This window comes from Zonotrichia albicollis, chromosome 5 (assembly GCF_047830755.1).
Source record: "Zonotrichia albicollis isolate bZonAlb1 chromosome 5, bZonAlb1.hap1, whole genome shotgun sequence".
Taxonomy (NCBI): domain Eukaryota; kingdom Metazoa; phylum Chordata; class Aves; order Passeriformes; family Passerellidae; genus Zonotrichia; species Zonotrichia albicollis.
In genome coordinates this window covers 71,828,099-71,841,540 of record NC_133823.1, presented here as the reverse complement: position 1 = coordinate 71,841,540, position 13,442 = coordinate 71,828,099, and the positions used below count along the sequence as shown (strand labels likewise).

The 13,442-nt window shown below is 39.1% G+C and overlaps 1 protein-coding gene and 1 long non-coding RNA gene across 6 annotated transcripts in view; one reads left to right on the top strand and one right to left on the bottom strand.

The window, feature by feature from the left end:
- Positions 1 to 13,442, bottom strand: part of PDE5A (phosphodiesterase 5A) — a 103,629-nt gene that overhangs the window by 61,178 nt on the left and 29,009 nt on the right. For 3 of the 5 annotated variants that reach the window (XM_005495285.3, XM_074542059.1, XM_074542057.1), the window contains exon 3: positions 10,971 to 11,072. The exons of the other annotated variants lie outside the window; for them this stretch is intronic. The gene's annotated coding sequence lies outside the window, so the exon portion shown is untranslated. The remainder of the gene's footprint in view (positions 1 to 10,970; positions 11,073 to 13,442) is intronic. 5 annotated transcript variants of the gene reach the window in all.
- The window catches only part of LOC141729211 (uncharacterized), a 76,492-nt gene that overhangs the window by 34,174 nt on the left and 28,876 nt on the right, over positions 1 to 13,442 (top strand). The window contains exon 3 of the long non-coding RNA XR_012580586.1: positions 5,519 to 5,647. This is a non-coding gene — a long non-coding RNA (uncharacterized LOC141729211). The remainder of the gene's footprint in view (positions 1 to 5,518; positions 5,648 to 13,442) is intronic.

Below are 13,442 nucleotides of genomic sequence, written 5' to 3'. Positions count from 1 at the left end.
TAGAGTCCAGCTCCTGCAATCTGATGTGGGAGAGGTCTCAGGGAATAGTTTTAACCTTGTATGGAAACCTGGTTTTATTTTCAAAATACCTGCAGCTCAGAACAGTCTGAGCTATTCTGAAGCAAAAATTGTGGCCTTCAAAGAAAGTTCATGCAACTCCCACAGGGTAATCCTGTCTGGAAGAAAAAGCTGCTGGTGCCCAGAGACAGGAATCCCTCTGAGGAAACCTGTCTCTTCCCCTAACTTTCTAGTGCTTTGGGAATGTGATTGTAAAACAGAGATCTTGTGAACACCAAGAATATTCCTGTAGAAAAATGATTTCTTTCCACCAGATAGCTGTCTCAGATAATATCAGCCTGCTACAAAATGCTACTGCTAGCCAAGACTTTATAGATTTTAATTTGATGGATAAACTTGTGACTTTGCTTACTAATCTGGAAGATTTTTCATATAAGCAACAATATTTATGGAATTATGCTCCATTCCCATAAATCTGTACTTTTGGCTATTGAGCCAGAAGTTCTCACTTCGGGGATTATAAAGCAGATTTTAAATGTGATAGAAAAGATAATTTGGTCTTGAGAAGCCAAAATATTTAAATTTTGTTAACTTTTTATTCTCATCTCATCAGTTTGAATGTTTCATGCTACAATTACCTTGTGTCTAAGTAAAATGTTATTAATTAAGGATGAGCTGCAACTCACAAATGCAATCTCCAAAGAAAAAGGAAAATCAATGAAGAGCTGATGGGAGTTATTTAAGGATACATCTGAAAGTTTTGGATGAAAAATTTTAATTTCTTTCCATAATTTATCACCTCTGCTATCAAAATAATGTCCCTCCCGTCACAGAAGGCATGTCATAAACTGCATTGGATGGTAGATGTTGTGCTTTTAATCAACAGTGTTGGGACTGCATGGCTTGGTTTTCCTTAGGAAAATCCCACATCTTTTGCAGATTTGAAGCAAAATGTTTTGTGCTTATTTGCTGCCTTGAAATAAATTAATTACAGTGACGGAAAAGAGATGGAATTGTGAAAGGCAGGTGTTTTATGGCAAGGAGTGGCCCATAATTTCATCTTTCTGAGATGAGGACAGGATATGATGTGCAGATTTGTGCCTCTCAGTGACCTCACTAAGTGCAGAATGCAGTAGAAGCATCACAGGCTTGGGAGCAGAATTAGCTGCAGAGGTACCTGGATACTTCTTTGCTGTCCCTTTCACCATCACATTCTCTTCATGACTGCAAAAGTAATTAAATCTGAGAAGCAGATTTGTGGGTCAAATTCTCCTCTTCACCCTGTACTGTATGTTTAGAATGAGTAATTTCATCAGGATTCATCTGTATTTATGGAAACGTACTGTGAATGAGAAGCTTGTTGATGATGACATTTTGCCCTCATTGGGAGATTTGCACCTGAAGTGGTATTTCCATCAAAACTGTGAGAAAGCACCAAATCTGAATGATGGTAATGTGTTATTTCACTTTGGCAATTTTGCTTTAAAAGCTGTTACTGTTTTTCTTGAGCCACCAGATGCAGCTTTTTCTAAAATAACATATTTACTGCTTCTGTCCCACAATAGTTTACAGAAATGGTCTTGTCTCTGTCTCCAGTGCTGTCTTGGGAATACTTAGAGGTGTCCATCAGTCTGAGTATCTCTGAGTGACTAATACAGTGGATGAGCCCTAAGAGCAGCCCTGAGAACTTTGCTACCACAGAGGAAGTACAGTGATGTCAGTGAGAGCTCACTATAGATGTCTGTTATCCATGTGATCTAATGAAGTAGGCAGATACCCTCTGGAATCAAGAATATTTGTTCTGATGCTTCAAGAACCTTATTTTCCATAACTCTCAAATTCAAAACACCAGGACAGCAGGAAGAATGCAGGGTGAGTGGCTTAGTGTGGGCCAGAACTCCAGTCTCACCCTGCCTGCTCTTGTTCAAAGGCTTGCTCTTTGAATTGGCTTCTTCATGGAAAACGCCGGTTTCCACCTTACAAATTGGTTAACATGGCTGCTGTGCACAGACCAGAAATAAAACAGTCATGGAAAGAGGGGGGAAAGCTGGAGCTGTGAACCAGAGAAAGACACAGTTCTCTGGTGGCTCGAGATCTCAGTTACATGAGCAGGGCTTCCAGCAGTGCAATTCCTTCTTGGATGTAAGTAGGGATTTAGTTCCTTCTGATTTACTGCCATTTTTATCTAATTGGCTACTTTTACTGGCTTGATAGACAAAGAGTCAGAATTCCTTAGGATTATTTTTGTTATAACTAGTTATTTATTTCTTACTGAAAATATGTTGTTAATTCATAATAAAAATTCAGAACCCCATATGGATGAAACAAATGAATCACATATGTACTGAACATGGATTTGAAACACCAGCCTGTCAGTGTCATCCAGTGGAATTTAGCCAGAAGTTGCACTATAAACATGTGGGATCTACTTTGTCATAGGTTATATTTTGCTTGCCTTCTACGCTAGAACACTGATGTCTGATTTTGAATCATTATTTTTCCATTTATTCTCATTTGATTTATGCAAATATGTCAGTGACTGGAAGTGGAGAAAGTTTGCAATTTATCTTTTCTAAGAGATCATCTAGGAATCAGCAAACTGTCAAACAAGGGTTTATTCCTATTGCTGAAGTAAGAAGGATTGCACTGCCTGCTTTGACATTCCCAGCAAGGACAGTTAAAAGTGTATTATCCACCTGTGGCTTGTACAGGAGAGAATTTTGCTTGTTTTTGTTATATAAGTATAAAAGAATATAAGGGACATTAGAGAAAGAGGGAAAGGGGTTTAGCCTGTATCAGTTGCAAACAGCAGGAAAAGAGAGGCTGTTATTTCATTACCAGGGAGAAGCATGTGATTTCTGAAAACCTCCTTAGGTCTTTTGAAAAATCTGGAAAAGCTCTTATCTGTATCATCTGTATCTACATCTTTATCTCAAAAGTTTTTGAACATTGCTCTAAAGTACTCAGTTATTAGGGCAAGTTCAAATTCCTTTTACCCACTGCAAGAATGAAATTGTCACTTTGGACCTTGTCTTCTATGAAAAAAGAAAAAACAAAACACCCTATAATTCTTTCCAGGAACTTAAGCAAAAAAGGTTTTCAGAGAAAATGTTCTGTTTAGGGGGAAACAATGAAAAACCCCACGTGGCAGAGCCTCAGCACACATTTCATGTAGAACATACCCTGGTGGCTGTGCAGCAGTGGAGAGTGCTCGTGGGCACTCACAGGCCCTGCAGGGTTCAATACTAATGAAATGGTTAATGATGGCAAATCATCCAGGGGAATAGCCTGTATTCCATGCAGCCTTGTAAAGGATGTTTTCCTGACTTGTTTCACATCCCATTTTTTGCAGGGCTTGTTTTTGTCAGCCGATCCTTAGTGAGGCTGCTGAGCTGGGCCCTGCTCAGGCTCCAGCAAACTGCAGCAATGAGGTTAATGCCCCCCAGTGCAGATTCATTAAAGTTTCTCATCCGGACTTGCCTTTTCTTCAGCAGAGGTTACTGATCCCTATAATTTGATGACAAAGGTATTAATGAAATTTGTGCTAAAGAGAATTCATTTAGAGAAGAAAAACCCAAAACCAACGAATACTTTTAGTAACATTTAAAGTAACCTGGATTGTTTTGAAGTACTGGTTCTAAAGGTTTAACTACCTTTGATTTATGTCAAAAAAAATATTAGAGGATGGTAATCTAGAAGTGTGATCATGCAGAAACCTTTTTATTCAGTTGATTTTCAGCCGAAAGAAGACCAGTGGCTTCTCCCCATGTCTTTCTTTTTCAAGGCTGTATGGTACTGTTTGTTTGGGAAGTACGGCCTTCTTGAAACCAAAGATAGCCAGGAAAGAAGAACAATTTAATTTAGATTATAATTTGCAATTTAATTTGAGGCTGAGAAGACATTCTGAGAAGCATGGTAGTGATCCAGCGGAGGGAGAGTGAGATAAATAAGCTTGCACTAATGTCAGCACTAATAAGGATCCTGTTTTCAGCAGCTGGGGCAGAGTGGTCAGGAACAGCTCAATTATGGCCGTGCTGTACCACGGCTCGTGGTGCCGATAAAACCAGAGAAACCTCACAGTGTCTGGCTCTGAAATTTGGCAGCAAAATACAGGAGACTATTCCAGATGTGCTCATTGGGAATTTGAACAAATTCTTACTTTCTTTCAACTTGCAAGGAGATGCAAAGCTTTCTTTCAGTCTCCAGACTTAGCAGATAGTTTTAAACAACGACTCACAAGTACATGAGTCGCACTTCAGAGGCTGCTCCTGTTTCCATGATCATTTAGGAGTTAACATGTTCTGTTGTGCATTTGCTCGATTGGAATTCAACAGAGCTCTAACATTTCATCACTCAGAGCTTATTTCTCCTCCTACCCCCAGTCTGTTAGGAGCTAATAACCTAAACCTCTAAGATAGCCTCGGATTACAGATACTGCTCAGTTCCTGAATGCAGCGGGAACAGTTATTGGGGTTCTCAAGTGCTGCTGTGAGACACAAATAATGTTCAACATTACCTTGAGACGTCACTTTTCATTTTTGTGGTGAGAACAGAGATGAGAATGTGGAGCTCTGATGAAGACTTTGGGGCTTTAGAAATGCTGTTCATTTAAAGCTTGATCTATGAGCTTAAAGGCATTTTAAATGAAATGCTTTATTCTTTCAGGGGGTTTTTGCATGGATGTAAATGGTTAAATACGTACAAAACCTGTCTACAGGCCTTGCCTCTCTACCTATTTAGGCAAGCAGACACTGTTTCTATAAATTATAATAAAATGTACAAATTGTATAGCAAATGACAAACATTGTAAAATGTTGTCTGAAAAGTTCAGCCAAGCACTAGATACAAATTGAATTTGATTTCCAAGATTCCAGACAAACATATTTTTGTTTCTCTAGATTTATGAGCCGTTCCAGTTCTCCACTAATTTCCTCTTAGTTCTTGGAGCTGTGTTTATATTTGGTTCATTTGGCCTACTTGAGCATCCTTTTCTATGCCTGTCCTTAAGTTTGATTTTCCAGTCAAGTACTCTTCTGGGGACACTCAGCACATCAATCCCTTGAGGGCTAAATTTGGAAAGCACAGCATCAATGGTTATCCTAACTGCCTTTAGAGTACATTGGAGTAGTGGAAGAAGTGACAGATTTCCCAAAGCATCCTAAAGAACAATTTCCTACTTCAGACCAGGACACATGCTCTGCTATCTGTTTAATCAAGTAACAGAAGGAACAGCCATAGTCAAAAGCCAGAAGAGGAACAATTATCTAGTCAGATAATTTGAACATCTTTAAAATTTGACTCCACAATGCAGTAGAGTATAATTTCATTTTCCTCCAGACATTAAAATTATTAATAATAATAAGAAGTCACAATAAATTATGAACAGTACAAAGTGTTCAAACCAACTGAGTTGTAAATTTCTTTTGGCAAAATTCCAGAGGTCTTCCAGGGAAGGTTTTTTTCCTGATACTGTGCTGCCTTTGCATTTCTTTTCTTTTAGTACCAGCAAAGAGAAGCAGAAGGCTGGACCATCCATTCTTCTGGGCAGGAGATGAAGAGATCAAGAAAGACTCATGATATTATCTTGAAAAAAGATGTAGGCTACTGGCTAAGGTTGGGAGTAATGGAGGTGAGTTATTTCATAACTAGTTTGGATAGTTTCCATGAGCTTGTTAGAGAAAAATTATATAATTCTGAAACTATAGCAGAGAAAGCACAAAGAGCAAATTACTTTAATGAAAGCTTTTGTGAGCAAAGCCTTTCATTATAGCTATTCCAAATGTGCAAAAGGGCAAAGTAACAAGTCTAAATACATTTTGCTTTTCTTAAGCAGTGCCCAGTGTGCCTTGAGCTCCATTTGTTCAAGTAAGTAGGAGTATGGTGATACAAAAGCAGATGGTGTTTGCTGCTATTGGATGACAGATGTTCCCTTATCCCTGAGATTATGCAGTTAAGTGTAATGCATTTATAGCTGGGTAATGCAGAATACTGAGCACCCTCAGCTCACATTAATGGCCAGGGCAGCTGCAGAGGCCCGGTGCCTCCCAGGAGGTGCACAGCTCTTGGGAGTCAGGGACCTTCTTAGCTGAACTCTTCACCTCAGCTCTTGATTTGGAGATGTCCTGATCATAAGTGTTCAGCACCTTTGGGATCAGCTTGCAGTCACCCTGGTCAGGCTTGAAGTCAAAGACCTTCCCTCTTTGCAGGAAATGGATCAAATGCCGAGGAACTCGGTTGATGCAATTGTGTGAATGTAGCAATGCCACTGACAATGACCGTGTTGAAACACACGTCTCTGTGTTGCACTGAGGTAGAAAGGAGATAAGATAATCTCTGTGCTCAGTAGAAAATGCTCACTAAAAGCTAAACAGTTCCAGATGCTGGGCAGCCTCCCCTTTAGCTTTACACTGCTGCAGTGTAGTAGCATTGGGTGAGCCCTCCCGTCAGCCCTGATCCTCACTGCCCCTTGAGCATGGCCCTCCCAGGATTATCAAATAGGGCTCCTTGTCCTTCCACTGAGGTTTTTTTAGAATGACCAGAAGCATTTTTATATTTATCAATATGGACCCTGAGATGAGGCTGGCAAATGTATGAAAGTCAGTCATATTGACTTTTATATATTAAAGAGAGGCCTGAGGAGTGCAAAAGGGGATATCCCACTAATGAGAATTCTATTAAAATTCATTAGCAGGAATTTCTCCACAGTCATTATTTACCAGTTAAAAGTCAATGAGAAACCAAGCTCTTTCTTATTTCAGGGCTGATTGTGTAGACACAAAGTACAATCCCCTATCTGTAACTTCTGGATGTTACTGCATACTCTAGATGGATATAGTTACAAAGCAATAATTTAGGACAACATGCCACATGAGTTAATTCATCCTTGCCTTAAAAGTTCCTGGATTCCTGCTGAACCTTAGCTTTGACCTTCTCTGAATAGAAACAGGAGATAGTGACTTCAAAGCTGATACATTTCCTGGGTAACAGAGTGCACAACCAAATTTCTGTTAGCACATATTAAAATAAATTTTCAGCAGTTAATTCCAATAGTATTTAATTTTATATTTTAGTGCTACAAATAGCAGTGTTCCTTTGTATAAAATGGTAACTTTTATTTCACTTGATGGTTTTCTCTTTAGTCTATGAAATACTGTAATTTGAAAAAAAAATCACCTCCAAGGAATTGCTGCTTTAAAAAAAATGGATCTCTTATACCAGTTCCCTCTAAATTTACTCTTTCTTAAACAATGCTGTATTTTTATGTAAGCAATACACATGCCAGACACTTGTGTGAAAAATATGATGTGTACAGTGCACTTCATTTATTTCTTGACATAACAACATAAGTTGAAAAAACACAGCAGTTTGTAGGAATTAAGTTAGGATATAAAACAGACTATTTATGTCAAGAGGAGGAGACAATTTGCATTAAAAACGGGGAGACGAGGACTCGCTACATAGTTCATGCAAATCTTATGTGAGCCTTATGAAAAGATGAGAGGGGCTCACTGCAGCCATGTGACAGAGCACAGAGCATTGACTCCAGGACAGTCACACAAACAGGACAGAGTTTCACTGTGGAGAAACCCACATTCTGAATCTGAATCTAGTAAGTGCACAAACCCCATTGCTTATGGAAGTTCTGGGTGTGAAAGTGCCTTCACCACCTCCTGTAACCCAGGAAGGGTCTAGTGCAGCACTCCCTGGCAGCACAGTTTCTATCCCACTCTCTGCAAAGGGAGGAATTTGTCACTTTGGAACTTGTCTTCTCTGGAACCAGGACTTCAGCAGGCACTGGTAGGAGTTACAGTGCTGTACTGAACAAAACATATTGTCTGCCTGAAATCACAACACAATTTCAGGATGAGCAGGCTGGCATGAAATAAATATTTGAAGTTCAGTCCACTTCAGGCAATCTGCCCAAAATAATAGGTGATGGTTAAAAATGATATTTGGTTTCCAAATACCCATCTAAATACATTTTACTTGGCAGCTTGACAGAACAGTCATTTTTAGAATTTTATGCCATTAAAATCAGAGGTCAGTTAAAGTGTAACTATCCAAACATTAGACTAATTATTGCTACCCAGTGTCTGTCAAGGGCTTTGTTCCTTGTCAAGATGCCTGCACACTTTAGCATAAATACTGTAACTCTCCTTCCCTAGCATCCCTCTTTTCCTTCACCCCAACCCACACACAGAGTGGCATTTAAATAAGATTCTTCACACTGTGTCATAAATATTAATGACATGAAACTCAGAGCTTGGCATTTTTCACTAATGGCCCTCTTCATCACAGTTTCACCCCTGGACTGCAGCCAGCCCCTGTGTAACTGGCTGACATTTTTTAAAAACATGTTACTCTCAAAGTGAAACAAAATACTGAGACAATTTCTCACAAATTAAAATTGTTGGCAAATCTCTCCACATTGTGTGCTTGGGATGTCATTTGGCATGACTTTCTGAACAATGCCCATGTTGGCTTGGCATGGTTTGTCTTGTAATTACAGCTTATGTCTTTCACCTAATCCCTATAATAGCTCCAAATGAGCTGTGGATCAACATTTGATATAAAACTCCGCCTGGTTAAAAAAAAAAAAAAGTACATATTTCCCTACAGTCCAACTTTTCTATGAAGCTTTCAGAAAATCTCCTCAGAAAGATTGATTCCGCTGTTGGCATTTCTTAGTTCTTGTGGTTATTTGCATCATTTCTGTCCTTTCAGTCTGAGCTGTACCAGTCATCTGAAATTGTAAATTAAACAACAAACAGTGTTTTGGAGATGTTTATGGCAGCGTTCAAGATTTAATTTTCTGTTGTCTTTCTGCCTGAATGAAACACGTACAGCTCAGTCTCTCCATAGAAGATAATGAGCCTTCTGAGCAAGCTGCCAGACACTGACACACTTCCTGAACCAGCAAGTATGTGTTTGCTTCTTCTTAACCTTCATTTTCCATCTGAGTTAGGACAACAATCCCACAGGACATCCCACAGGCTTGAGCCTTTCAGTTTCTAGAGAAACTGAAATTTCACTAAAACAATTGGTGAATGAGAACAATAATAATTTGTCTTTTGCCTTCAGCAGAAAGTAGAAGTTGAAGGTGGATAAGAAACGTATTCTGGGCTCATTGAAATCAAATGTATTTCACAGTGTGGTGTGTGCCAGAGCTTTTAGTGCTTTGAATTAAACAGGATAAGGAGAAAACAGAACCACAGGGTTGTAGGGTGGGAAAGAATAAGAAATCACCTGATACAAGGCAAAAGCAGAAACTTTTGGGTGCTTCCTGGCAGATATTTGTCAGCCTGCCTTGAAATCTTCAGTAGAGATGCACAAAACCTCAGTCAAATTTTCCTGCTGTTCATGGCCCTTTCATTACAAAATGTTTCTGATGATGTAAGCTGAGTATTTCTTGAATTTTGTCTTGTTACTTCTCCAGACACATAAAATAGCCTTCTACATATCTGAGAGACTGTTATCAAGGCTTTCCTCAGTCTGTTTGGCTAAATATCTCACTATTCCAATATTTTACCCTAAATCATAATTTATAGATCACTTCATCATTTTTATTGCTATGTTTGGGATTGTGTCTGACCAGTGCATGGACTCCCTGAAGTGTGGTCCCTGACACAGCCACAGCAATCCAGCTAAAGCTTTATCAGTGCTGCTCTAGCAAAAGGGTTCCTCTAGCAAAAGGGTTCCTCTGCAAACATTCCACATTCCAGAATGACACTCTGTGTTGGCAGCAGCATGACATTGTTAACTCCCATCCTGTCTGCTCAGCTGTCATTTCTATGCTCTTTTCTATCTGAATTTCTCCCTCCTCAGCTAGTCCATATTTTCTCTCTGTTGTGGCTCACTCTTGTAGAAGTCAAAAAATGTACAAAGTTTTCCATTTGTATCTCCAGTTTGTCACAACTATGTGACCTCCAAAGGACTGGGAATGTACCAGACTTCATTTGTCTCTAGGTCAAACAAGCCTGTTGTGTGATGTGACCTTTGGGTAAGGAGTGAAAGCACTGACCAGCCCTGGGACAGACCCCAGTGGAACATCCATTTGATACGTGCTCCCATTTGATAAGGAACATAACTGTCCAGCTCTGCACTCCCTCTGGGCATCCTTTTTCCCTAATTTGCTGTGATATGAGATAGTACTACAGACATAACTAGTGAATGCTAAATATCTAAGATTCATAGTTTTACTTTCTGCTTTATTTCTCAATAATACAATTTTGAAAAAAAAATTTCTTAATATGCAGTAAACAGGGGAACCTTTGAAAGCACACATTTAAAATAATATAATTTATATTGTTTAGTTTCTTCTTAAACATATAGAATGCTTTTGTTCTGAATGCTCTGGAGGTACTTATTATAAGTTTGTGCATTTTAAAAGTCTGCATAATTTAATGGTTGAGTACCAAATGCAACTTAAATTGTCTCTACTGTATGAAGACAAATGCATGATATACTTCAAATTCAGGTAAGTATTTGAGTTTTAGAAACTTGGAACATTTGCTGACTGGATTTCATCCACTCTGAAGTCTCCAGCCATCCAGTAAATTCAAGGTCAGTATGAGAATGCTTGGATCCAGAATGCAAATTCTTTTAAGATCTCAAAGTTCTGAAAATTTACGAGTATTTGCATTTGGTGTTTTGATTTGCCCCCTGCTACTTACATCTTTGTTTTAACATGTAAAGTGCTTATTTAAAAAAAAAAAAAAGTGCAGTTATGTAGGGGTGTTTATCAGATATATGCCAAACTGTACATAAAATGGTAATGGACCAGTCCAAAACTGTGGAATGGGCTGTGGTATCCACCTATTGTTTAAGGTCTTGAAGTATTTTATAAACTCCTACTTTTAATTTATGCATGTACTCAGAGATATGGAATGCTTTGATTCTTAATTTAGAACATTTATACCATGCTTTGACTCTGGAAAACAAAGGCAACTCACCTAGGAGTTCACAACTCGGAAGGGCTGTTTCCTTTCATTGCTGTCCAGTAGAACTTCCTATACAGCAGGAGCCCAAGTGTGAAGTGCAAAACTCCAAGTGTTCTGTAGGGTGGAAGCAGAACCATTGCTGTACTCAATTCTTTTCAAAGCAGAAGGAGTGGAGGATTGTCTGGCTGAAGTAAGAGATGCAAGGAAAAACCTGTGGTGTCTGTTTTTAAGGATATCGTGGAATAACACTGGAACAAAGTTTGACTTGTAAGGAAATTGCCACTTTTGGATGATAAAATATTCCATTAGAAGGGGATCACAGCACCCTGCATTTCCATGGTACTTATTTTCCTGAAACCCTAAACACTTTCTAAGTGTTAACTAATTCACTTTGTAATTCTCCCTTTAGGGAAAAATAGTGCTTTTGGACCTTTTTTGACAAATGTTGAAACTTTGTCTCTGGAGGACGGAGTTGTATACCCCAGTTTAAAGCAGAAACAGAGATCTCAGCTCCAGGTTGTCTCCTATATGAATATCAGATTTAATCCTACAACTTGGCAAGCCCTTAGAACAGCCAAGAGGTGAAGGAGTCCCAGACTTTGTACAAATGCTCATGGCCCTTTTACAAGGAATACTTGTGTTTCTGTCCTGCAGAGAGATTTAGGAGTGATACTGAGTGACCTGAACTAAATTTGTGTGGAACTTGACCTATTGGTGCTCACCCAGGAAAATCCTTGTGCAAATGGGTAAATTAGCAGTGCTGTTCCCGTTACACAGGTGTCACAAGCTGAGCTGGTGAGCTCTGCACTTCCAGCACCAGGGAGCTGGGTCTGTTACCATGCTTCTTGTGACACCCTTGCAAGGAAGAGCTCTTTTAATCTAGATTCTTTTTGCAAAGTTATTTGTTCAAACTGCTTGAAAACTGTCCCAGTGTGAAAGGCTAGGCTGTCAGCATGGAGCCCTGAAACCTGATGTCTTCCTGGGAGTGTCTTGAGGGCCAAGCTATTCCAGTGAAACACAAACCCAAAGCCAGCCAGATTTATTTTGTCAGCCTGTAGCTCACTGCATTTTGAGCTGAAATCTGAGGATTTCAGCAAGGCTGGAGCAAACAGAATTGTAGGTATGCCCATGTGGAGTTTTGGTGTTTGGGGCTGGTTCTTGTGCTTGCTGTTATGGCCCTCCAAGATTCCTGTAAGCCCCAGCCCAGTGCTGTGAGCTCCTCACAGAGCTGGTTTCAGAGAGCAGTGTGTGTGCAGGGAGCTATGGCTTGGCATCATGCCCAATTTACTTCCACAAATAGGAACTAAAGATGAGATCTTCTTGTGTGGCTGGATAAAATACATACCCTGCCTTACAGCTGAGGACACATGCACAGTCTTAATCACAAATCTTCACCAAGAAACTGTTTCTAAATAAGTGGATAAGTGTTGGCCAATTGTTTATCACTTTTTTACTGCTGGTATATTTTACGGGAGATGGGATGATGGGAGCAATGCAACAGCATTACAGGAAAGTATTTATCCTTTTCCCAGCAAATGCTTGCACTCATTTTTATTTGCATGTCATGACAATATGTTTGCAGAAAGTGACTGTAGGACTTAAAAAGTGACTGTAGGACTTAAAACTGAGATTAGTTTCATGATGAGGTGGAGTATGTTTGAAATTAATTTAGTCCGGAAGGCTATCCGGTCAGGAAGAGGAAACAATATCAAGGAACTAAGTTGAGCAAACAACTCAGATACTGAATTGTGAATATTGAGCACAGAAAAGTTTCATATGGGCTGACATTGGTTATCTTTTTGCAACAAAGAGAAGCTTTCTGTAATATAAAGGCTGGGTGGTATATTGACCAACAATTTCTCAGAATGAAATTCAGCTGACTCCACCACCCCTCTCTTCTCAGTCATGAACGCTTCATAGAGTATTCCAGTCAGAATAATTGTTTCAATAAAATAAATGACTACATTGCTAAGTAAAGAATAAAGAACATATTTTTGACACAACTTTCATTACAACTCTAACCACAGAAGTATCCAATTTTCTCATTGTTGTGTAAGTGAAACTCAAATAGATAATCTTCATGTTGCATCTTCCCTTGGTCTATCTTGCAAAAACCATTAGGGCCCAAATTTTCCACAAAAAAGAATGCAAAACACTGTCTGCTTGTGAGTTTGTGATTCATGCCTCCTGTCAAGACTACCAAACCAGTAAAAACACTGGAATGTAAGAAAATAAGCATGATTATGTATTTCAGGAAAACAATTTTCTCAAGAATGTTTCTGGAACAAATTTTCAGTGTTTAGCTATTTCTAGTTGATATTTCAGTGATGGAATGCCTACTGGCACCAATTTGTACCATGGAATTGTCCCACAGGACAATACTTTGCTGTAGTGTGTTTAAGGTGCCTTTTTTTCAGATTCTTGTAGCAGCAAATCCTTTAGCAGCTCATTACTTAATGGAAACTAAACAAAGCTTCTTCCAGG